This window comes from Cavia porcellus, unplaced genomic scaffold, assembly GCF_034190915.1.
Source record: "Cavia porcellus strain 051 isolate PalLab524CR breed Dunkin Hartley unplaced genomic scaffold, mCavPor4.1 scaffold_5, whole genome shotgun sequence".
Taxonomy (NCBI): Eukaryota; Metazoa; Chordata; class Mammalia; order Rodentia; family Caviidae; genus Cavia; species Cavia porcellus.
In genome coordinates this window covers 91842801-91856296 of record NW_026947488.1, presented here as the reverse complement: position 1 = coordinate 91856296, position 13496 = coordinate 91842801, and the positions used below count along the sequence as shown (strand labels likewise).

At 36.4% G+C, this 13496-nt stretch overlaps 1 pseudogene; it reads left to right on the top strand.

The window, feature by feature from the left end:
- The first annotated feature begins 1652 nt into the window (after positions 1 to 1652).
- On the top strand, positions 1653 to 2253 carry LOC111756698 (olfactory receptor 9G19-like; annotated as a pseudogene).
- Positions 2254 to 13496: the final 11243 nt, after the last annotated feature.

Genomic DNA, 13496 nt, shown 5'->3' with positions numbered 1-13496 from the left:
ATAAATTTAAAGCCTTCAGTTTTGATACTTCCCTGCTTGGCAGGAGAGGAAAAGGAGTCAGGTGGGAGTTAGGGATCAGGGTGGCTTTGCACTGATGCCATCCCTCCCTCCATCTTGCTTTTGGATTCTCAAGAGCACCCTGCAGAGCATGCTGGGCACACACACACCCTGAGACAGAAGGGACTGTTCCACATGGCTCTGGGCTCTCCGAAGACATGCAGTTTGGGATGCCCACGGGCAGTGGTGTAGCAGTGAGGAGTGAAACATGGGCCAGGCTGCATTTCAGTCTCTCAGGCGCTGTGGCAGGCACTCATACAGTACAAGCATTGCCCTCCTCCAACTCTGTGCTGCTTTCCAGAGCCCACAGGTCCCACTTGCATGAAATCCTGAGACCTGTTGCCCCTTCTTGACTATCTATAAATGATAAGTCCAGTTCATGTAACTTTATATGTACACATTTGTGTGTGTGTGTGTGTGTGTGTGTGTGTGTGTGTGTATGCCTCTACACTGTAACTCACTGAAATCAGAAAAGCTCTAATAAACTTTTTTTCAAAAAACTGGTCCTGGAAAGAAATGTCCCTTTTTATAAAACTGATTCTCATTCCATTTTTGCTATGAGCTCAAATATATTTTCTTGACAACAGATGCACGAGACAAGAAACTTGATGCTCAGAGTCAATGAAGTTCCAGGAAAGGAGTATTTCTGTTCTATAGTTCAACAATCGAGGGAAAAGGAAAAAAAGAGAATAGAAGGAAAAAAAAATCCAAACAAAGCTTTTGTAAAGAAGAATGGAATGAAGGATTGAAAGAAGGGGAAGGGGCTGGGGAAAAAAGAGCCATGATATTTTATGTACAGGCAAAAATTACCTAGGATGAGCATGATCATTATATACCTCAAAAGTATCCATATAATTAATTAAACAGGAATCAAGGGAAAATATAACAATTATATAGACTAGACAGAAACAGAGATGGAGATGGAGAAAAGAGAAACAGAAAAGTAGGGAAAAGATTTCAAAAATCTCTCCACCCACTGAAATTAGTAGTAATCATCTTTATTGGCTGGAAGAATTATTTATAAAACTAATATCAGTGACTGTACTTCCTTCTTCAGTTTTGTACATAAATGAATTAAAATGTATATGATATCATATTGTGATGTGTCTTATTTTCTTACTTTAAGCACGTTCTCATGTAGAGAACATATTGGGCTCTCATCCTTCTGTTTTTCTTTGCTAAAGCTGCCATCAGAATACCGCACCTTGAATAGGTTAAAGAACAGGCATTTATTTCCTTTCAGCTCTGGAGGTTTGATATGGAGGTTTAATGTGCATAGGGCTGGTTACACATCTGGCTTCTGCTGGGCTCATAGATGCCCATGGTCTTGTCACTTTATTGCATCATTTTTTGAATTACATTCCTACTTATTTGGTGATGCTTTCTCTGCCTGAATGCTCTCCTCTTTTGTAAGGAAACTAACATGTTTTACTTGAATCCACCTTCAATGACTCAATTAATGTAGCACCCTTTTAAGGGTTCTGTCTCTAAAGACAGTCGCACTCTGAGGAGCTAGAAGTGACATCCCCAGAATCAATCTGGGATGATTGTAATTCAGCCCATGAGAACAAAGACAGATAGGCCTGCTGGCTGCCATGACCATTGCAAACCCCCTGTTCTGTGCTCAGGCCATGCCCAGGAGACTGGCATCTGTCTGGTTGTGTTCTCCTATACTGGAGGCTTCCTCAGGGCAATAATCTTAACCGGTAACACTTTCACTCTGTATTTCTGTGGTGACAATGTCACAGATGACTTTTTTTTGTGATGTCCTACCCCTGGTGAAGTGGGCGTATGATGTGAGAGACAGCTACCAGTCTATGTGGTACTGAATGTTGGCCTCGATGTCATTGCCCCACCCTGCTCATCCTGGCCTCCTGTCTCTTCATCATCTCAGCTATCTTGAGGATCCACTCCACCCAGAGCCACCTCAAGGTCTTCTCCATGTGCTCCTCCCACCTCATTTCTGTCACCCTGTACTATGGCTCCATCCTCTACATCTACTCTCGCACCAGTTCCAGCTACTCCTTTGTGAGGGACAAGATGGTTTCCACCTTTTATATTATGCTGTTCCCCATGTTGAACTCCAAGATCTACAGTCTGAGGAATAAATATGTGAAAGAAGGTCTAAAAAAACTCTTTGAGTTAGCACAATCTGGTGCCTATTTGATATACGTTCCTCAAACCAGTGGTGGCTAATAAAAATAGGCCTTAAGGAATGGTTAGGGAAATGGATTAAAAAATTTTTCAGTTGAATTAAATCAATAGAAAAATCTTGTTTCTTTCTTTGCCTTCAGTCATTGGATTACAGACATCATTCAGACAACAGACTTGATGCATTGGAAGTAATGCCTTTTTAAGAAAAGTGTCTAGGCTTAATGCAGAATAGAGTATATAAAATATTTGAGTCAAAAATTAAATACTACTTTCTGACCTAATACTTGCCTTTACAGCTGCCCCTCAAACTAAATTAGATTTTTGCAGATAAGAGGAAAATAATATAAGGAATACATCTAAACCCTTCTAGTTAGTATCAGCAAAGTATGATTAGTAACATGCATAAGGGATATTCAGAATTTTTATTGAAAAAAGTGAGGACATTGATGCATGATCGAATAAATGTAAGTGAAAGGAAACAATCTCAAAGATAACACCAACAGTTAAGTCCAGCAGAGGTGTGGAACTCTCCTCTTTGCCTGGGGATCAGGCTCCTGCTCCCTGGTGGTCCAGTAAGACCAGCTGAGGCAAGGAACCCCGCCCTAGGCCTGCAAACTGTTTTCCTTGCCTGGGGCCCAGGATCCAGCTTCCTGTGGGTTGAGTAAGTCCAGTGGAGGTGTGGAACTCTCTTCTTTGCCTGGAGACCAGGCTTTGGGTTCCTGTTGGTGGAGTAAGTCCAGCAGAGGCAGGGAACGCCGCCCCAGCCCTGATCCGGCTTCCTGTCGAAATCAGTGAGTAAGGAGGGAGCAGGGAATTCTGTCCCAGCCAGGCGGATGTCTCTACCTCACTTGGAACAAAATGTGAAGTGCAAAAATATAGGAAAATGACAAAATGAAAGACCAAAATGCAGTCTCAAACATCCAGCCCATCCCAAGAAAGCCTAGGAGCCATGTGCATAGAAGAAAATATATGCCACATACTTGAAATACCTGAAATAATAGTAACTGAAATAAAGAAGCAACTCTGGGAAGCCTTAAAGGAAATCAAACTAGAAATAATCTCTCAGGTAAAAGAAGAAATGATAAAAGAAATGAAGGAGATGCTGAACATATCTAAAGAAGACACAGTTAAAAAACTTGAGGAGATAAACAAAAAGAATCCATTGGATGAACAATATAAGAAACAAACAATATATAAAGCAGATGCAAAGAGATATACAGGAAATCAAAAACTCCATCGAAAATTGTAAAAACCGCCTCAATGAATTGTGAAGATAGAATTTCAGACCTTGAAGACAAGATTGCAGCCAGTGAACAGCAAAGGAAAGATATTTTAAAAATAACAAGAAATGAGGAAATAACAATTCAACACCTGCAAGATGACATAAAAAGGAACAACATAAAGTTGATAGGGATAAATGAAAAAAAGGGAACAACATAAAGGATGTCAAGAGGATATTTAGAGAAGTAATAGCTGAAAATTTCCCAAACATGAGACTGGAAACTGATATCAAGATCAGTGAAGCATATATAACTCCAAATAGCCATAACCAAAATAAAACTACACCCGGACACATAGTAATGGCCATCCCAGAAATCAAATAAAAGAATAGAATATTAAAAGCTGTAAGAGAGAAAAGACAGGAAAACCTACCAGAAAGGAAAGGTTTTCCATAAAGGAAAACCTACCAGAATCACAGTAGACTTCTCACCACAAACAATAAAGTCAAGAAGAGCATGGAGCAAAGTACTTCAGATCCTAAAGGAAATGATTTCCAACCTAGGCTGATGTATCCCGCAAAACTGTCCTTCAAAATGGATGGAGAAATAAGATACTTCCATGACAAAGAACAGCTGAAAAACTACATGATCACCAAGCCAACCCTGCAAAGAATACTGAAAGACAACCTAGATGCATCTAGGAAAAAACCACTAAACAAAGCTGACAATTAAACAGAACTGAAAGACAAAGATGCAACAACAGAAAGATAACATGTCAAAAATAAACCAATATATAACAGTTATAACCATTAATGTAAATGGTCTCAATGCACCAATTAAAAGAAACAGACTGGCAGAATGGATCAAGAAACAAAATCCAACCATATGTTGTCTACAAGAAACCCATCTAACCCAAAAGGATACCCACAGACTGAAAGTCAAAGGATGGAAAACAATACTTCATGCAACAGAAACCCCCCAAAAAAGCGGGGGTAGCTAATTTGTTTGCAGGCAATGTGAACTTCAAGCCAATAATGATCAGAAGGGATAAAGAAGGTCACTACATACTGGTTAGGGGAAAACTCCAAAAGGAAGAGATAACTATCTTAAATATATATGCACCAAAATTCCAGAGCATCCAGTTATATAAATCAAGTACTAACAGAAATTAAAAACCAAATCAGCATGTAACATAATTCTAACAGTAGATCTTAACACATCATTGACACCAATGGACAGATCAACCAGACAGAAAATCAGCAAAGAAATAAAAAAACTGAATTGCACCTATGAACAAATGGACTTAATAGACATATACAGAGTATCCCACCCAACAACAGAATACACATTCTTCTCAGCAGTACATGGGTCATTTTGTAAAATAGACCATATATTAATTCACAAAACATATCTAAACAAATGCAAAAGGGTTGAAATTGCCCTTTGCATGCTATTGGACCATAACGCTATGAAATTAGAAATTAATGATAAAAGACACTGAAAAATTCCCACAAACACATGGAAACTGAATAACACACTCTTGAGTAATCAGTGGGGCACAGAGGAAATCAAAGAAGAAGTTAAACACTACCTACAAGAAAATGAAAACACAAATACAACTTACCGGAATCTGTGCTTAGAGGAAAATTTACTGCACTGAGTTCATAATCAGGAAAACAGAACGAATACAAATAAATAACCTGATGTTGTACCTCAAACATCTAGAAAAAGAAGAGCAAGTCAAGCCCCAAGCCAAAAGAAGAGAAGGAATTATAAAAATCAGAGCAGAAATCAATGCAATCGAGAATTAAAAACCAATCCAAAAAAATCAATGAATCATAAAGTTGGTTATTTGAAAGAATAAATGAAATTGATAATCCCCTAGTCAACTTTATTTTAAAAAGGGAAGAAAGAGCTCAAATTCATGCAATAAGGAATGAAAGAGGAGAAATCACTACAGACTCTACAGAAAGACAGAAAATCATCAACACCTATTCCGAAAACCTCTACTCTCAAAGGTTTGATAACACAGAGGAAATAGACAGATTACTAGAAGCGTACGAAGTACCAAAGCTAGGTCAAGAAGATGTAATACTGCTAAATAACCCAATTTCTATTAATGGAATAAAAAATGTAATTAATTCCTTATCAACAAAGAAGAGCCCAGGCCCAGATGGATTCACTGCAGAATTCTACAAGAAATACAAAGAAGACCTAATGCCGACATTCCTCAAACTATTCAATGAAATTGACAGGGAAGCAATCCTTCCTAAGTCATTCCTGGAAGCAAATATTACTCTAGTACCAAAACCTGAGAAAGATCCAACTAAAAAAGAGAACTACAGACCAATCTCCCTAATGAACACAGATGCAAAATCCTCAATAAAATATTGGCAAATAGGATGCAGCAAATCATCAAAAAGATTAAATACCATGACCAAGTGGGATTCATCCCAGGCATGCAGGGATGGTTCAACATACGTAAGTCAATAAATGTAATCCAGCATATCAATAAAGCGAAAAGTAAGAATCACATGATCATTTCTATAGATGCAGAGAAAGCTTTTGATAAGGTCTAACATTTATTCATGATAAGAACTTTACAGAAAATTGGAATAGACGGTCTTTACCTCAATATAACAAAGGCCATCTATGACAAACCAACAGCCAGTATCATACTAAATGGTCAAACAATGAAAGCCTTTACTTTAAAATCAGGCACAAGACAAGGATGTCCTTTATCACTAGTCCTATTTTAATATAGTACTGTAAATACTAGTCAGAGCAATTAGACAAGGGAGAAAAATAAAAGGGGTAAAGATAGGAAAAGAAGAAGTTAAATTATCATTGTTTGCAGATGACATGAAACTCTACATAGAAGACCCCCAAAACTCCATTGAAAGACTCTTAGATATAATAAATAAATGCAGTAATGTAGCTGGATACAAAATCAATACCAAAAATCAATAGCTTTCCTATGCACTAACAACAAAGTCACAGAGAGAAATAAGAGAAGCCACACCCTTCACACTAGCAACCAAAAAATGAAATATTTAGGAATTACTCTCCTGAAAGAAGTGAAAGACCTATTCAGGGAAAATTATAGTACACTGAAAAAAGAAAGTGAAGATGATCTCAGAAAATGGAAAGACATCCCTTGCACATGGATATGAAGAATAAATATTGTGAAAATGGCCATTCTCCCAAAACTCTTATACAGATTCAATGCAATCCCAATAAAAATACCATCAATATACCTCATAATCTTGAGAAATTATTCCTAAAATTCATCTGGAGTGAGAAGAGACCTAGAATAGCAAAGACAGTTCTAAGCAGCAAAGGCAAGGCAGGAAGTATCACAATCCCTGACTTGAAATTATGCTAAAAGCCACCGTAGTAAAATCAACATGGTACTGGAACCAAAACAGAGCTGAAGATCAATGGAATAGATTTGAAGATACAACCACAACTACAAACACACTCAACAAACTTATCTTTGATAAAGGAGCCAAATATGTTCACTAGATGAATGACAACCTCTTTAATAAATGATGTCGGAAAAACTGGCTCTCCATATGCCGAAAACTAAAACTAGACCAATGCCTATCACCATGTACTAAATTAAAATCTAAATGGATCAAAGATCTGAATTTTTTTTTTTTTTTTTTGCCTTTTTCCTTTTTATCGGTACCGGGGATCGAACTCACGACTGCCTGCTTGCAAGGCAGGCGCTTATGCCGCTGAGCTAAACCTCCAGCCCCTAAAGATCTGAATATTAAAACAGAAACACTAAATCTGTTGGAAGACAAATTGGGTAAAAACCTTGAAGACGTAGAGAATCCATGAACAGGACTCAAACCGCATGGGAAATACTTCCCAGAATCAATAACTGGGATCAACTTTTATTAAAATGTTTCTGCATGTCAAAAGAGATATCCAGCATAGTGAAAAGAAAACCCACAAACTGGGAAAAAAATCTTTTGAACTGTCCCTCAGACAAAGGAGTTCTGTCTAAAACATATAAAGAATTGAAAAAGATCAGACACCCAAAATTCAAAGATCCAATCCAAAAATGGGCATCTGAGATGAACACACACTTCTCAGATGAAGGAATACAAATGGCCAATAAATACATGAAAAAATGTTCATCATCATTACTCATTAGAGAAATGCAAATTAAAACCACACTGAGATTCAATCTCAGTCCTGAAAGAATGGCCAAGATCAAGAAAACCTTCAACAACAAATGCTGGAAGTGCTGGGGGTAAAAAGGAACTCTCCTGCACTGTTGGTGGGAGTGTAGACTGGTGCAATCATAGTGGAGGTCAGTCTGGAGATTTCTCAAAAAGCTGGGATTGGAAGTCCCATTTGCTCCAGCTATTCCACTTTTAGGCATATTCCCAGAAGAACCAAAAGCATCATACCACGGTGATATATGTGCACCCATGTTTATAACAGCACAATTTGTAATAGCCAGATCTTGGAAACAACCTAAGTGTCCATCAACTGAGGAATGGATAAAAAAGTTGTGGTATTTTTATACAATGGAGTACTACTCAGCTATAAATAATGATCACATTGAGATATTTATAAATCAGTGGACACAGCTTGAGACCTTACTCATAAGTGAAATAAAGCAAATTCACATGTATGAATACCGAATAGTTTCCCTTGTGTAAGAAATGATTCAAGTATATAAAAGTACGTGCTAATCATGATTCCCCATTATGTGGCTTTGAAGCCTTATAAAGTTTTCACTCATTAATTGGAATGGATTTATTCTGGGATATTTGATATTATTTTCTGTGGTGATATGAACACTTATTTTGAAGAAAACAAGACATCTTTTTAGCTAGTGCTTACTTATTATCATCTTGTTTTGAAGTCCAACCAAATTGTTGTTCTTCTGTCTCCATTGCTTTTATCATGTTGTATCTTACTGGATTTTTTTATATGTGATAGTACAAACAAAAATTTTTATAGGCAAGGAGATAATATAGAAACCATTGTTCATTTTCTCTTAGCTGGTCCAAAATACCCTATAACACTTTCATCCTCTTTAATGGGTTCACACTGCCTTGATGTGTTTGATGCTGTAGTACACGAAGTTATACTCAAATATTTCAAGGAAAGAGACACTATGGTAACTACGATTAATCAGATTATCTCATGGTGAAACACTAAGTTGCTGAAATTGTTCTGATTTGACCTGTATTGTTATATTGTTATGTCCTCTTTTATCTCAATCTTCCCCCTTTTTAAAAAAATTATTTATTGTATTATTATTATTTTTTTAATTAAGGGAAAAATAAAAAAATTAGCAGAATATATTATAGTAACTTTTTTGATTTCCTATTAATTTGATTGAAGCCCTGTATTTCTCACACCATCTTGTTTTGACTGATTTTACTCTGTTCTGTTCTATTTGATAGTATCATGTTTGAGGGAATAGGCAACTACTTAGCATGCAATAAGATTCACTATGATGCTCATTCTGGTTTGACTATTATCTTCTTTTGAAGTCCTGTAATGTCTCCAATGTTTACGTTTTATTGGTCTTGTTCTGTACTGTTTTGTTCAAATTTCTTATACCTAATGATATAGACAATTCTTTTTAAGGTAGCAAGAGGCATTATGGTAACCATTGTTGATTACCTTGTATTCTGTTTCTACATCATGTACCATGTCCATCCTTTGTTTTTACTGACTGCTTTGTTTTGTCATATTTGGTTTTATTCCCTTCCAAAAAAGAGTAATAAGAACTATGGGAGTAATAATACCAAACATGTGTAAATGTTATTTTAAAAGGAGAGGAAAAGAAAGTGCTCAAAGGATACAACTGCAAGTGTGTTTAGGTGTGTAAGATAGATGACCATATTACTAAGTTCTGTTGAATAATTGAACACAACTGTTTGCAGTCTCACTGTTTGAATGTCCACTTTGTATTTTTTAATCCTGTAACTTGAACAACCATTTCTAAGATGACAATATGAAATCTATTAACTAGAGATTTCTTACTGTTTTTTTTGAAATTATATATTACTTGCACCCTTATACAGTTTTTTTTTTCTTTAAATAAAATTTGAAAAAATGCTGGTATAGACAGCACTCATGCTCCAATATGCTGATATGTCCCTGGGAACAATGAGCATGTGTAGTCTTTCTATATGCATCCTTTAGTTAAGCTTCTACACTAGAGTGAATGAGAACACAATTTATGGTTACTTACTTTTTCATGAGCCCAATAGAGTCTCCAAATTTTATTCCACATCTTCCTGAATAACACCTGATTTGTCAACACACAGCTTTGTTTAATTGTCTTGTTAGCTCCTCCACAAACCATGAGATTCCCAAAGGGCATCAGTGATCTATAACCCTGGGAATCTGGAAAATGGCATAAAAGGTTCTGCGCTGACAGGTTTGAATTCCGTGGAGATATTCTTATTGGAAATATTAGGTAACTTGCTTAATTCAGATGGTAAAGATAGAAAATTTGTTTGCTCCTTGCTAGCAATCCTGTATCCTTTTATATACTAATAACTGATAAGTGCTAAACAAAGGATATTTTTTGAAATATCTTTATTACCTTATTTTTACTTTTGAAAACAGTATAAGTTCATATACAGGAAAACTTCACACTGTTTATTACAAAAAGAAGGAAATGTACACGGATAAAATCACAAGGAGAAAACAGTCTAAATTTTCTAATAAGCAAGCGGCCATCAGGCTCCACTAACACAATCAAGTGTATCTCAAGTGTAATTGATGCATAAGCACGAAGAAGCACATATTAGTATAAGGGACAAAGATGTCAGGAAAAATGTAAATTTCTTTCAGTTTGCTATTCTTTCAGAAAGTGAGGATGCATACGTTTTTGGTTTTATTTTTTTAGAAGACCTCTGACAAAGCTTATTTCTAAAGAGATAATGAGGTCTTAAATTGTTATATGAAAATTTCTGGGGCTGGAGGTTTAGCTCAGCGGCATAAGCGCCTGCCTTGGAAGCAGGCAGTCGTGAGTTCGATCCCCAGTACTGATAAAAAGGAAAAAGACAAAAAAAAAATTATATAAAAAAAGAAAATTTCATGTTTTATCCTATTAATGTTAGGAAGCTGAGCACGCTGACTGGTTAACATATAGGTCCATGTATCTTGATTTGAGTGTTCTGATTAACAAATAGGGACTCAGTGTTTTTCCCAGTGCACATAGTAAGTGTCAGAGAAAACCCCAAGGAAACGCACACCTCCCAGTCTGTGTGTGTGTGTGTGTGTGTGTGTGTGTGTGTGTGTGGCCCAAGGCAAATTACAAAGCATTTATTGAAGGGAGAAATTGATGTGGTTTTTTTGTAAGGATCTCAAAGGGACTAGATCACAGTAAAGTTTAATTATCTAGATGAAATAGACCTAAGAGGGAAAACCTAGCACGGAGTAAGTCAAGGTCAAACCCAGAGTCACTCTGGGTTTGGTGGCAGGCACTGAGGGTAACTGCACCAAGAGCCTGAGATGGGGTGGTATTAAACACAACTCACATCCCCTTCAAATGTTTCACATTAAAAGGCATTACCATTGCTTTACGTCTGTGTAACATCAGCATTTACACAGGACAGTTACTTTCTTTTGATGCTGTACTATGCACTTAATATATGATGTGCTCTAAGATCCCAGCTGTAAAAATTACCCACAAAAGACTGAAGTGCATGTCTGTTTCTAGCTCATCTTTTGAAATTTAAAATCTTATGAAGCACTTTTACCTGTGGTCACTCTTGTGTCTTTACCACAATGACAAGGCTCCTGTATTAGAAAATGATAACAATGAAATAATAAGGTCTGTATGTCAGCATTTCTCATTGTGGTCTAGGAATAAGCATGAATCACAAACATGTGCTGCTTCCACTGAAACAAGTTTCTTAGGGATTATATACAACCTGTTAAATTAGAAAAACTGGTCACAAATATTGTGCAACAAGAAAATTCGAGACTCACTTGTTACTCAAGTGTTAAGGATTTGCCTGGCACTCTGCTTAGCCTTTATCACAGCAGACTTCCTTACAGCAATGCAAGGGAGACACAAATCATTCTTATTTTACACAGAAGGAAATGAAGGCTTTACACTGTTGACTAGTGGTAAACTTAAATCTTGGTTCGCTGCCTAAAAATCAACTGCTTTTTCAGCTTTCTTGGCACTGTGCAGTCACCTTGGATTTGTCATGCTCTTAGTCTCTGTAACAGGCTGTTGAAGACAGGGAAAACACTTTTTTTGCAGACCTATTTCATTTGGATTAACAAAATTTGGTAGAGCTGATTATTTTTTGGACCAGTTTCTTCCCTTTTTTCTTTCTATAGGAATCTACAACAGAAAAAATAAAACACCTTATGCTTAGTAGTGCCAGGAAAAGCATGTAGATTTTTCAAATAAAATTCTTTGGTAATTTTGGAGTAAAATGACACCATGTGAAGCCATTCAAAACATCAGGCTGGTCAAGTCACTTCTCACCTGAGTGAGATTCTCATGCATTCACTGATCAGTAAATAAGAACTCTGCCTCCACCGTGTGTCATGCTCTGTTGTACACACTGGGAATATAAGATGCATGAAACAAACAAAATTCATTACACTTGAAGTAATGCAATTGAGAAAGTAAAAGTAATAAGCTCTTTCCTTTCTTTAACCCCAAAACCAGTAGAAAAAATAAATGAAAAATATATTACTCCATGTAATTTGACAACTTAGTGATACTCTAATATTATTTCCTATCTTTTCACATAATTCCTTTAAAAATCTGTAAATATTCACAAATCTATATAAAGCTTTGGATTAGAACCTCTTATCACATGGTAACAGCCTTGTAGATCACCTTTTGAGTGCATATTGAGATATTTAATTGTCACAAATTTGGAGCCCCACTGGCTACATGATATGTAATCGACAAGTAGTGTGAAAGTATCCTGAATACACAGGACAGTCAAATGTGCATGAAGAAATTGTCCCTCCACCTACATTGAGTCCTGGTAGACACTGTGCCCTGGAAAGATCTAAATGATAGTGCTACCTCAGTTCATGAACTTCCTTTGCTCCATAATTCTTGGGACCATTTGCATTCCTCCTGGAAAGATGGCCACAATTGTGTTCATCACCTGATGTGGAGTTCCTTAAGGGAAGCAAAACTATGCTGAGTGCTTCTGTTTGCAAACCAAATTGTTCACAAATTAAAGCATCCATGACCTGAGGCCTTATTCTGTATGAGCATAAAATCAGCATAATTCTAAAAACACAGAAAATAAAAACATTTCACAAAGTTTCTTATATGCCGGGTTACCTAAGGATATTAAATTGAAGAAGGATTGCAATTTTTCTGTTTGAAAATTTATTGAGAATTTTCCACCTTGTCAATAAAATCACATTAATAGTAGAAATTCCTCTTGTGATTCAGTCTCCAACAAAACAATGGTGATGCCTCATGTATTATCTGCTTCACTATATGTATATATTCCACTAAGTAAATCTTTTTGGTATTATAATTTCAAATATTTGTAATGAATCATAACTATATCATATTATTAATATATGGTATGTAATTTTAAATGCTTTGTAAACTGTGTAAGTGTTTTGAAATGTGTTTCTGTAAGTCACTTTTAAACATGACAGAATTCAGGTGAGTGTAGGCATACATTTGCACAGCTGGATACAGTGACATTAACTTTCATTTCATGATCATAAAGAAAGAAAAGAAGATTTCTCAGTGTGATGATTCAGAGCTACTGCTAAACACAAAGTCAACTTAGGATAAATGGCTTTAAGAATAACATTCATGACTAATTACAGAGATTGGGAAATACAATTCGCTCTCAGAGTTTAGACCTCAAATATCTACTGTGACATAATGTTTTTAACCTGGCATAAAAAGAAAGATTAACTCCTCAGTCTCCAGCAAGCACTCCCCCTTCATCCTCCATCAGGTTTGTTCCCTGAGATTTATGACAAAGATGTCCAAGGCTCCTAATGGAGGGGACAGTGTCTTCCATAATTGTAGAAAAAGACTTTGTTATCACCTTTCAAACTGCAGGCAAC